The sequence below is a fragment of the Strix aluco genome, chromosome 1 (assembly GCF_031877795.1).
Source record: "Strix aluco isolate bStrAlu1 chromosome 1, bStrAlu1.hap1, whole genome shotgun sequence".
NCBI classification, from domain to species: domain Eukaryota; kingdom Metazoa; phylum Chordata; class Aves; order Strigiformes; family Strigidae; genus Strix; species Strix aluco.
In genome coordinates, this window is record NC_133931.1 from 106,894,598 (window position 1) to 106,907,959 (window position 13,362).

Genomic DNA, 13,362 nt, shown 5'->3' on the forward strand with positions numbered 1-13,362 from the left:
CCTGTCTGTTCCATGTTGTTTTGCATTACACAGTCCACAGTGTTAATCAGGTATGTCTAGTCAAGCGTCCTATTTGACTATGCACACCATCAGTGTGCACTTTAACACTAAAGCGATAGAAAACTGGAGTAATAATTCAGCCTGCCCATTCAGCTCACTGCTGAATGGGGCAGGGGACTTGGTGGAAAATGACACAGAAAATGCTGAGGTACTCAAAACCTTCTTCAACTCGGTCTTTACCAGTAAAACAGGCCTTGGGGAATCTCAAACCCCTGAGACCACAGGAAAAATCTTGATTAAGGAGGACTTACCCTTGGTGGAGGAGGACCAAGCAAAAGAGCAGTTAAACAAACTGGACATATGTAAGTCGTCTGGAGCTTGACAGGTTGGCACCCACAAGATCTGAGCGAGCTGGCTGATACCACTGCAAGGCCACTCTCCATAACCTTTAAAAGGTAACAATGGTTGGGAGAGATTGAAGACTGGAAGGGAACAAGTGTTACTCCTGTCTTCAAGAAGGACATGAAGGATGATCTGGGGAACTGCAAGCTTGGCTGGCCTAACCTCTGGGTTAGGTGATGGAAAGGTGATGTCTCTGGGATAGTGTCTGGGAAGCTGATGGAGCAACTAACCCTGGAAATAATTTCCAAACACACAAAGGAAAAGAAGATGATTGAGAGTTGTCAGCATGGATTTATGAAGGGGAAATCATGCTTATCCACCCTGACAGCCTTCTTCAGTGAACTGAATCTTAGTGGCTAAGGGAAGAGCAGTGGATGTTGCTTATCTTGACTTCGGTAAGGCTTTTATCATGTTCTCCCGTAACATCCTCATAAACAAGCTGACAAAGAATGGGTTAGATAAGTGGACAGTGGAGTGGATTGAAAACTGGCTGAATGCCTGAGCCCCGAGGCTTATGATCAGCTGCACCAAGTCCACTAGGAAGCAAGTCACTAGCATTATACCCCATGGGCCAATACTGGGGCCAATACGGTTCAACATTTTCATTAACAACCTGGATGATGGGATAGTTTCATCAGTCACTTTGCAGACAACAGAAAATTGTGAGGAGTGATTGATAAAACAGATGGTTGTGTTGCCATTTAGAAGTGGGAGAAATGGGCCAAGAGGAATCTCAAGGACTTCAACAAGGGGAAATGCAAATTCCTGCACCTGAGAGGGAATAATCCCGCTACATGCTGGGGGTCAACTGGATGGAAGACAGCTCTGCAGAGAAGGACCTGGGGGTCCTGGTGGACAGCAAGCTGACCACGAGCAAGCAATGCAACCTCATGGCAAAGGCAGTCAACAGTATCCTGGGCTGCATCAGGAAGAGTGTTGCCAACAGCTCAAAGGAGGTGATCCTGCCTCTCTGCTTAGCACTAGTAAGACCACATCTGGAGTTCTGTGCCCATTTCCAGGCTCCCCAGTACAAGAGAGACACGGACTTTCTCAAGCAAGTCCAGCACAAGGCCGCAAAGATGCCTGGAGCGTCACTGGGACTGAAGCATCTTTCATAGAAGCAGGGGCTGAGAGAGCTGGGACTGTTCAGCCTGGAGAGGACAAGGCTCAGGGGTATATTATCACTGTGTATAAAAACCTCCTGGGAGGGAATGATGATGAGGGAGCCAGTCTTCTCTCACCCTTCTGATCACATGAGGAGAAAAGGAAAGAACTGGCGTTGAAAGGCAGTTGAGCAGCACAGAGCAGAACAGGGTTTAGTTACCAGTGCAACTACAGATTACAGGCGTGACTTTGTTTACACCACACAGACAAAAAAAGTAAAGCAACCAAACTTTTCTAATAGCTTGCAAATAGCATTGGAGTAATTGGTTTCTAAATTGATTCAAGTCTGAACTATGTTAAACTTAATTATACCGGACATAAATACTATGGGTTATAGTTGAAAAGGATGTATTTGGATGAGGAGTAACGTGGATGCCATTACTAAAGAGCTTTATACAGAACAGTTTAATCCCCTTCTTTACAAGTACATTTTAATAGCCAGTCAGGCTCTAATGAGGATTACATTTGATTATTCTGGTATAGTCTAAAGCAATCTAACACCTATTCACATAAGCCCAGGTTAAACGGCACTATTTTCCACCACAGAAAAGGCCATGCACTAAGATACTACAAATACCTGTGCATCTGAATAGCTTCATACACCTGAATAGTTCCACTGATCTCAACACTTGCAGGACTGGAACCCAATAAAGCAATCACAGATGAAACAATCTCTTAATTACTGTCTCTTGAGCAGATACACTTCAAAAGATTGAGGGAGGAAAAAATACACAAGAAAGCTACGGAACAATTCCAGTCCTACAAAGAGTTAAGATGATACTAAAGCATCTTTTCCTGAGGAAATCTTTCTAATGTAAAAACGACAAAGGTTCTCACTATTTCTGTGAGCGCCACTGAAACAATTCTAAATAAATCTTCTTTACCCTTCAAATTCATGGCAGAGTCTGGCTCTGCTATTATTTGAATGAGGAGGGTGCAAGGTATTTAAAAGAAATGCCTGAGATAAGAAAATCTGCCAATCAGTGCCCTGACTGAAAACCATTTGAATTCCTCACATAGCACACATACTGTACAGAGCAAACATTTAATTAGACTAGGGAAACATTAGAAAACTGTAACACTGTCTTTTAACTATACCCATTACTTTAACTATATCCACACCAGTCATAGAAGTGAACTTTAAGGAAATACTGCAGAAATGTGCATGGTGTGGAAGAGCTAGAGAAATCTGAATCTGTATCTATCTAATAGATCAGATCTATTACAGTCATTCTCATACTGCTGCAGTCAGAAAAAGCTGGCTGTATAAACCCATGATTTAGGCTGTATTACAACTGAAATCAGTGGTGCTTGTTTACAAAGATTGACTGTTTACCCAAGTATTATAAAGGTTGATGTTAAGCTTTGAGTAATGATTTCAATATATAATAAAGTAGTATTACTTTGCCTTAACAATTGCCTGAGAAAAAGCCGATTAGTTGAAGGTGGGTTGGTCAAACTAATGTTGCATGTCCGAAGACTACTAGAGCCTCTCCAGAAACACAACTTTCACTAGACTGAATTTACCAAGAGCAGCACCTATAAGACAAAATATTCTAAGTGCTACAGACATCTCATCTCCGCACATGAACCTGCAGATGCTTCCCAATTATACTGCAGGTTGAGATGAATCTGCTACTGTGTGGGAGAGGTGAATGCATTCCCTGCAGGCATGAGAATTATGATCACAAGCTTAACTCCATATGCTTGTTTGCTTTCGTGCCTCTGTGTCTGTTCCCTTGATACAAGAGTATACAGGGGAGTCACTGGACTCCAGTTACCAAGAACCTGGAAGCAAGAAGGGGAGTGGCACTCCTTCTGAAATAGCTTAAAATCTTCTCCCACTCTACTGCAATCTCAGTTATGTGCATAAGAGTTAATCTAAAGCATTTACAAAGCAAAATCCTCTCATTCTCCCACCAATAACAGCACTTGCTTGAAGAAATGGACCAAGACTTGATACTTCCTTGTTTCAGGCTTGGCCCGTTGCTATTACCTTTAGAGCACTGAACACTGCACAAGGGAAGGACCTCTGTCACACTCACAGATGCGGCATTTCTTTTCATACCCAGTTTTCACAGGTGTTAAATACTAAACTAAAAGTGAAAAACCACTGGCAGCCAGGCATATAATCTGCAGAAAGAACGCAAACTCTGTACAACTCTTCCCATGCTAGAAACAAGTATAACTGAAAGGCACTTCCCATGAAAGCAGCTTTGTTTATATTACAATTAAAACCAAGCTTGCTGAATATTTCAGCTATGTCCTCTCTATTGTCTGATGCAGAGTCCACACTCGCTGGTCAGCTGTTAACCCTTTATCTCACGGAATCATTAACTCAGTGCAATCTCACAGCTTCTACAGGATTTCTGTATGCATGCTACAAATTCCCCTGGCATGTTTGCTGCAAAGCATCAGTGCTTCCTGCTGCAGGCCCCTACTAAATCAATGCCATTGTATCTGTGAGAACACTGACAATCTGCAGCTCCCCTACTTAGAGAAGTGATGTGACAACCAGAATCATTCATGTTCATGTCTCTTCATGCACCTGGGTCAGACCTGCATATCTACATTTACTATCACTGATCATCAACTTTATAGGCAGCACCTAAGAGAGGAACTTGGCTCTCTGCATCATATACTACTGAAAAGTGACAGTCAGGAAGAAAATGAATACTGTTGTGCTCACAGGCAAGGCAGAAAAATATTCATCTCACTCTTCTACTGTCCCACCTGGCAGCCAAGGCCAAATACCTACAAATGTTGCAAGCTTCTTTCAGTTGTAAGCAGGAACTCCTGGATGTGCCCAGTACACAGCTATGAAGATGTTATAGATTAATTTGGATTTTAATCCACTAAATCTGTTAAAGGAACTCTGAACAAAAAAAAAAATATCCACAAAAAAAACCCGGAGTGGCTTAACCCACACCATAGTCCAGATAAAAGATATGTAAAAACGTTCCCTTTCCTCTTTCTTGTAGCAGCTGAAGGGCCGAATCACCTCAAAGCTCTGGAGACAATGGTCCAACAATGGCAGGGAAGTGAAAGGAGCAGTCATTCCACTATCATACCTTGTACTGTAGCAGCTTCTCATACCTTCCCACCTTTGTAGTCCTTTTAGTGAGAAGGTGATAAACTGCATTGCATGAGCTTGAAAACTCTAGTCAAGACCTTCAGCTGCATCTTTTGGGGAACTTTGAATCACTGTTCCACTCCCTAAAACCTGAGCTGACCACCCCCCAGACTATCTCAGGCCATACTAAAAGCTGAATGGACACAGGAAAGCATATTGCTCTAAAGTAAGCTGAAGTAACCGAGCCACTGCCAGCCCTAAAGAGCAGCAGAAAGATAAAAAGCATTGTGCAACACTTTCAAATTTCACAATCTATTTCTTGATCCATCCTTTGATGGCTTCAGCAATGAATAAAACCAGCCTAACAAAAGACTTGCAAGAAGCCACATCAGATGTGGTGTAAAACATTTCTCATATCAACATTCTCATTCAGAGGTCCCTCCACTCCCACCTCTCATTGTTCACACTAACAGCTGATGAGCCCATTCCTTTAGACACATTTCCTGACAAACTCATCTACAATGACAGAACTGAAGGCATCCAAGAATATCACAGAAGAGTGTTTGGTATCTTCTCTACACAGTAGAAGTATTTTTTTTGTTTTGGATGGTTGCATTTCACTAAGGACTTTGTATTTCTCATCCTCTCAGGACTCATCTTGGACTTGTCCTGTCCGACAAGCATTCTCAAAATCTTCTTCCCTTTGAAAGTCTCAGAAAAAAGCCCACAGCACTCCCCAGCATTCACCAAAAACTCCATGGCACTATGCAGCTTGGCATCCAGCTGGCTCCAACTACCATTTGGAGTTTACATTACTGCCAGTGTAAACTCCACCACAGTGCTGAGCTGTTCATCTCTCCTTTCCACATCTAGGGAACTGTAAGAGTTTCTATGACAATAGTCTCTGCTGATACAACTTTATTTTATCCGGGAGACCAAGGGTCAAAAGATGGCCACTTCCCTCTTCCAATATTAAATTTTATTACTCATTAAGCAAGTTACTCCACCATTACCCTGAATGTCTCGCAGAAGATTTATGCACACATACAAGGAAAGGTAGAGCAAGGATCAAAGACAACCCTAGCCTTTAGTATTAAGCATCAGAACAACCTATCAAGAGACACACTGGATGGCTCCACAGATTGAAACATACCAGTAAAAGTACCAGCTGAAGATCTTAAGCACATTTTAGGAGAGGTTTGTTTAGATATGTTTCTTTCCAAACCTTAGAATCTACAAAAGGAAAAAAAGTGGAGCAAGATTTATCAGGGAAACAATCAGTGAAAGCAAAACCACCAACGAGCAAAGTATAGAGCTAATGATACTGAGTAGGCACAATTTTAGTTTTTCTAAGACATCCCGTCAATATTTCAGCAAGGGAAATGTTGACGGAAAGATCAGTCGAAAAATCAGTTTTGAAGAAAAAAATGGAGCAAGGAAGAGAGCTTCAGTGGAAGAGAAGTACTGACATGCAACATGCAGTGACAGCTAACTGGACTGGATGAAGTGAAAAGGAGCGCACAATTCCAACTGCAGTCTGTGAGCATGGAGTAGCAGAGGCTTATGCTACTATGTAAAGCCAGAAACCCTGGAAACAGTGAATTCATGACAAAAGGATTTGGCTCCCTGGAAAAAGAGTCCCTCCAGCAGCTGACAAGAGTGCTAACAGAACTGGCACTGGTGAAGCTAAGGAGCTCCTTAGAAACCTCTACTGAGCTCACAGGGAAGGCCAGAATTAAAAACACTGCATACGGAGAAAGGAGACAGCAAGATGGCCCACTTGAACCAGTTTACAAACTAACATCTTTCCAAGTCCAATAGCATTGTAAGGTTCTGCTGGGGTAGCCCTTTCACTCTCTTTCCTGCTTTTCCAAACGCTGAGGTGTCAAAATTAGTCAGAGAGACAGATAATGCTGAAACTCTCTTTTGCTTTCAGTCAGTCTGCAAACTATTGACTTTGACCTTTTATAACTGCTATACTTTGCTTTCAATTTCACAAAAATATAGTGAACCAAATTATTCCCTTTCATGAAAGTCATCAAGTTTGGTCCCGCTGTTCCTTCCTTTCCATAGAATACGTGGAAATGAATGAATGATGCTTAAGCTCTTGTCTTCTGTAATTTCAGCTACCAGGGAAGGGAATAACTTTTTTAACTCTTTTGCATAGTATATGCTATCCTTTCCAACACAAGTTGTTTCACCTCTCATTCAGGTCTAAATCATCCCAAGCTGTTGCTGCTAGCCAGCTTCCACCATTATTTCTTAAGTGTTTCAAACAGAGAGCTCTGAGAACAGCAGCTAATTTACTGTACTACGGTTTGGTTAAAACACAAGTAAGCTGACCTAAACCACACACAGTGAAAGCAAAATCCCTGACAATCCCAGGCAGCAACAAAACACCTTCCTGCTCATTGTCCTCAAAAAAGAAGTTAACTCTTCACATTTCTGATAGGAAAGATTCAGAGGGTTTATATTTTAGAAAACAGGTATTGGTTAAGAAACTTTCCAAATAACAACTTGTAGACTGAGATAATGATTGTCATTGTTAGCTCACTTTTCGTTCTGGCAATGTCCCACCAAAACCTGCAGCTGAATCAGCACCTTGCCATTTGGCCCACCATAGTCACCAAGCTATGTGAAGTCTTCACTGCCATGGAGCTCTGCGGAAGCATGAAAATCTGCAACATCTTCTACAAGTATATTTTATACGTAAACTGGATTTTATACTATATAGTGTATATATAAAAAACTATATAGTACATATAGTGCATATGTAGTATTTTATATGATATATACTACGTACTATTAGTCAGCTATTTTAGTGACTTTGACTGTAGCAACAGAACCCCTGCTTTTCAAAACTAATTTATTTAGAAAAAATAAATAAACCTAAAATACTAACAGTTTGTATCCTTTCATGTTTGCTGCTTTTTATTTCACCTTAGACAGAAAAAACAAAGGCATAACAACTAGAGTATAAAGACCCTGTTTTGCTCAGATTAACTCCCCCTCCCACAACTGAGTATTATCATTTCACAAGAAATTTGGAAATCCACTTTCTTAATCTTCTTAAGAAAATCAGAGACCTTCAAATAAGGGTTAATATCCCCACCAATGATTCTGCTTCACTGAACCACAGTGATCAATTAGAAAATGGATAATATTAAGACCATCTTCAACAATACCAATAACAAGTATTGGGTCCTTGGTGAACTTGAGGACTGGACCAACAGGTATCTTACTCAAGCTCAACATGAAATAAAAAAAATCTGTACCTGGGGCAGAACAAGACCTTGTAACAATACACGCTGGGATCCAATTGGTCATTAGCAGCCCTGCTGAAAAGTATCAGTGGGTATCAGGCTGAAAAGAGAGTCTTCACTCTCATCCCAAACAAGGCGTACTGAGCTATATAGCAGGAAGAACACAGATCATCACAGGAAGCTGGTTATTACCCCTCTGTATCTGATGCTGGGGAAGCTTCACCTAGAATACTAAACTCAGTCTCAGGCCACCAGTTCAGAAACATGAGAAACTGTAAGGGATCCAGTAGAAGGCTACCAAGATGACCAGGGGCCTTACTCACACAACGCACAATGACAGGACGATGGAGCTGGGATTGTTCTGTCTGGAGAAGAAAAGCAGCAAGGTGGAAATCTAAAAGCAGCCTAAAACTACTAGAAGAGGGTCTCTTCTCTACCAGAAAAGACAACAGAGCCAGAGTTCGCAGTAGTGACAGACAAAAAGCTCTTGACAAATTCTCACTAGAAATCAAAAAGAGCTTTGTCACTATGGGCAGCGCAACACTGAAAGAGGTTAACCAGGGTTGTGGTGGAACCTCCATCAGGAGGGGTTTTCCTGACTCAGACAAAGCAGGATCCAGTACTTGCGACAGTCCTGTTCTGAGTCACAGGTAGGACTACATGCCCCCAGAGGTTCTTGCCAAACATCACTTCTATCTTTCTATGGGAACACTAATTTCCTCACACAGAGGAAATACAGTAATTTCCGAACTTTTTTAGTTGCATACCCCATCAATAAGAAATTTTTGAACACACCCCACCAAAAGTACTATGTATATTTGTTTAATTATGAATTATTTTCTTCCCACAGACCAATGGATCATCCTGTCTATCACCTGGGGTGCACAGACCCCACTTTGGAGACCACTGGTCACACACACTGACAGAAAAAAATGGCATGAAATTAAGGAATAAAAAGAGGGGTTTTTAGTTTTGGGGGTTTTGTGTCATTTGTTTTTTTTTTAAAGGATGGAACAGGGGCAGTTTCTCTGTCATCTTGGAATCTGCTGGCTTTTACGCACATCAATAAACTTATCTTCAAAATTGCCTACATTCTTTCAGAAGGAGAACATGTCATGAGCCAAAATGATGTACCATCATGGAGGTTCCCTCACTTTTCAAAAACCCACCAATAACAAAGAGGTATCATATAACAGGTTTTTTTCATGCTAATACCCGTTTAAGTGGATCAACTCTCTCTGCAAGTAACAAAATCAGTTGGGCTGAATCTGGTGAAGCTATGAAGATGCTGGCTCTAACATCCACACACTAACCTCTCCACTGGAAAGGTCGGTTTCAGTTGCTCCATTAAACAGTACTGAGAAGGATCTCAGTGGAATATCTATTACCTGTTTAGCTCTTACAGAAAACACAACAATGTCATGGCTGACAACCTGGTAAATAAAACAGCAAATCTGGAGAGGCAGTAAAGTATTTCTCAGAGACATCTGGTGGAAGAAATAACACATTCAACAGTTAGAAGCCAAACTGCTAGAATTAAAGGTAAGCTACACTGCAGTACTGAAGGCTTCTAACTTCATGCAATTATTTACTGTGTGCATCTAGAAAGCGTTCACTGTGTTTTGGGAACCTTTCAAATATATTTAGAATAAAAAAAATCCATTCTTGCCTTATGCCTAAAGAGGGCTGTAAATCATCCATGTTGCCCCTTGAGGAAACATCCCTGGCACAGCAGCCCTCCCCAGCAAGCACGGGGTGAGCAAGGCTGGCACTTTGCCACCTCCACAGGAGATCTGGGCCTGCTGGCAAGATGCATGACAAGAGTGGGTGCACACTGGGACATTCTTCAGTTCCAGCAACTTCTAGCTCCCATAACGGCCCATCGAGGCTCCTGCCAGTAACAAACAAATGCAGCCTCTGAAGCTGTGCCAGGGGTCAGCTTATCTCCAGGCAACCCTAGGATCAGGGAATTAATTGCGCTTACCCTCTGCCCCTGTCTGCAGAGGGCTAAGTATCAAAAGCATGATTTACCAGACCCCGCTTTTCCCCACCCACAGTCCCTGCCCTGAAGTTCTTACTATCTGGCTTCTTTTCTACTGAGGAAATAGCCATTCCATTGACAGACCCTTACACTGTTTCACAGATGCTTGGTATCACGTGTTCATTCAAAAATACCAAAACACAAATAACTTGTATTTGCTTAATAGAATTTGCAATACAGCATCTTCAAAGCAGTAAAAATCTTACCACACCTTTCTGAAGGACCTTCTTATACTGATTTATTTTCCCAAATAGTACCAAAAAAAAAGACATTTCCTCAGGGACTAAAGCAATCAGTTACATGTCTTCTCATGTATTTTAAAAGATCTTGCAGATGCTCTACTATTGACTTTAAGCATAGCTTTGCTGTCTTTGGAATGCAAATCAGCTGCAGAGGGATCTCCTCAAGCCACCCGGGTCACATGCAAACATAAAATGTGACATTTATTATAACACTCTTGAGGAGAGAGACGCTGTCAGTCCATAGTGCATAAACAAGAGCACTACTATTCTGCCTTTAAGTACAGCAGATCATTCAGCGATGAATGAAAACAAATCCAACAAAACAATTAGAATATAATTATTAACATGCCCGTGCTAAGTTTTCACAGCAAATTAGTTAAGTGGCTTTAGGGGCAACCAATTCCATTCTTATCACGGTTTATCTCATAATGGAATTTCAGCTATTCACATTGCTGAATACGACAATTGTCATCGAATTCTAAAATTAAACAGCAATAGTTTTAGAGGGGAAAAAACCCACTAGGAATCAGAAGCGTACAGACTGGTACCTTCAAAATTTATAGTGATACTTTTCCAGGCAGAATGCCCTGAAAGACTGAACATCTTTCAAGGAAAGAGAGTAAAATGTCTGCCCTGCGTTCCAAAGTTCATTAGCTATTAAAATTGCTTGAGATGTGCGAGATGCAGGTCCAGGTTGTCTGTGCTGAACTGAAACTGCAACTCATGTCTACTGACAGATCCTTTGTAAAGCCAATGCAAAGGGGACAAGGGTGGGGGCGGAGGGGGAAATTGGAGCAAATACTGAGTAAACGAAGAAAGGACTGAGCTTTGAGCTTGGGGCTGACTTTCTGGCATTCCTGGAAAGGAGGCATCAGAAAAGGAGAGCATCACTCATCAGCGAAATTTTCAATTTTGTGGTATCACAGAATCAAATGATCCTACCTACTCTTCCTAAGGTGAAAAAGAGAGGGAGTTTGAACTCCCCTTTTGATGTCCCAGTCCAGTTCCCTGATGCCAGCAGGCACCAGAGAAGTCCGAGTATAGAGCTTTTGGTATCTGAAGAGTACTTACCTAGCAGGAGGAATAGAAGCAGGCAAACTGATGTTTGGACCTTCTACCAGAAGCCTCACTTTGTTCCTGCTCTTCTATTATCAGAAGAATTCTCCCTAATCATGACCCTTTTCAACCTGTTCACTCTTTTGGAGTCGCTTGCCTGTACCAAATGGATGAGCTCACTGCAGCCTGAATACCAAAAGCAAGGGCTGCTTTTTCATTTTGAAGTAGTATGCCTAAACCATTTTCATTTTAGAACCGGAAATAATCTGTAACTGAAACAGGTAAAAACAAACTCTGTTCAGTTTATCTTCAGTGTGGTTCAGTATCATGTAACAGGACTGAGAAGTTAAGCTATGAGGTGTTTTCTTGGTCTGTCTCTTAACAATCATCATTCAGTCCCTCTCCTTTCAGGGTTGCATTCCTTACACATGCATCTGCTGCTACTGACTGAAAAGAAATATTGTTTGTATTAAGGCCGTAATCATCAGGCTCTTTAAACTATTCTGGTACAGCCTGCACATCATACTGTGCAACAGTTGGCTGCTCTAAGAGTCTATTATATTTTGATAGAAAATTCAGATCTGGAGTAAGAAAGCAAGAATATTTTACATGTACCGCCTGAATTAGAATTACTCTGCCAGTGCTAGTGGCACAATACACTGTTTTTCCCATTAAGCAAGAAAGCAGGAAAAACTATGTGATACTCCTCGTTCGGGGAAGACTTATGTTTACAAAGTCTGTTCATTTTTCATGCTTTTGAAAGGAAATTTAACGCTGCTGTAACATTACTAGGAACTCCTCGGGGGAGGAAAAAGAATCAGTCTGGACAAAGACAAAAGTTTTTGCACGTAGTCAGCAATTATATACGTTCCAGGCAGTCCCCATTTCTTCCACTTCGAAAAAAAACCACTACCGCACACAAAAAATTAGAAGTCTTCTTCTGCAGAAAAGAACTTCACAAAGCTCAGGAACCCTGCCTCGTGCCCTCTGTCACTCTGTGAACGATCACAGAAAAAAAAAAAAAAAAAAAAAAAAAAAGCTCGTGCTGACAAAACTCCTTGTCTGCAAAACTTTTCAATTTCTCTGCAGGCTCCAAATGTTGCTACATAACCACGCAAGGCCTAATTCTTCCCCTTACTTTCCTTCAGCGCTCGCAACCACCACAGAAGCACCGCACGCTCTTTGCCCCCCCCCCCCCGCGCGCACTGCCGCCGCGGGTTGCAGTTCGCTTTCCCTAACCCCCGCCTCCCCCCACTCCCCGCATCCCAGACAGAGGCACCCCCACACACACCCCCCGCCCCGATCCCAGACCGCATTTCGCCGCCGCGCGGTACGGGGAGCGCGGCCGGTGAAACACAGGCCCCACAAAACGAGTTTCTAGGCTGAGGAAAACGCACGACGAAAAGGGGGGGGGGGGGGGGGGGGGCGGGAAGCCGAGGACCTACCTGAGGAAGCCGTCAGGGCCGCAGCTGCCCCCCGCAGCGCGGGCGGTGCGAAGCCCGCGCTCCCCCCGCATGCCGCCCGCCGCCGGCCCCGCCACGCACGGGCGTGGGAAAAGCCCTTTCCCGCATTGGCCAGCTCCGACACCATCCGCTGTCCCCCGCGCCTTAAAACTTCACAGCCAAGAGGATTCCAGCGCCTGCGGCGAAGGGAAAGCAGGCTCCCGCTCTCGCTGCCGCCGCTCGGCCGAGGCTGCCGCAGCTCGGCGCCATCCAGGCGGAAAACGAGTCCCCGGCTGCCGCTGGGCTCGCCCTGCAGCCGCCTGCCCGCTCCGCGCACCCCTGCTCTGCTGACTCCACCTCAGCTGAATTCGACTTTTCCCTCTCCCCTCCCTCCCCGCTCAGCTCTCGCGGCGGCTCACGCCGCTTCCCGCACGCGCAGCGCCGCGCCTCGCGCATCCTTCGCGCAGCGCCGCAGGGATTAAAACCTCATTGCCCTTCGCCGACTCCCAGCACACAAGCCGTAGCGTGCTTTTGTTTGGTTTTCGTTTTTTTCTTTTGTGGGTGTTTTTGGGTTTTTTTTAAAAGCAGATGCCCCCTTTCCCCACAGCTTCATTAGACCTCACAGATTTGCTTCTTTCAGAGAAGATGCAGGACACGAAACTGAACCGACAGAGAAGTG

At 43.3% G+C, this 13,362-nt stretch overlaps 1 protein-coding gene across 5 annotated transcripts in view; it reads right to left on the minus strand.

Annotated features, from left to right (window-relative positions):
* Nucleotides 1-13,362, minus strand: part of TNS3 (tensin 3) — a 241,567-nt gene that overhangs the window by 26,146 nt on the left and 202,059 nt on the right. The window lies entirely within an intron of this gene.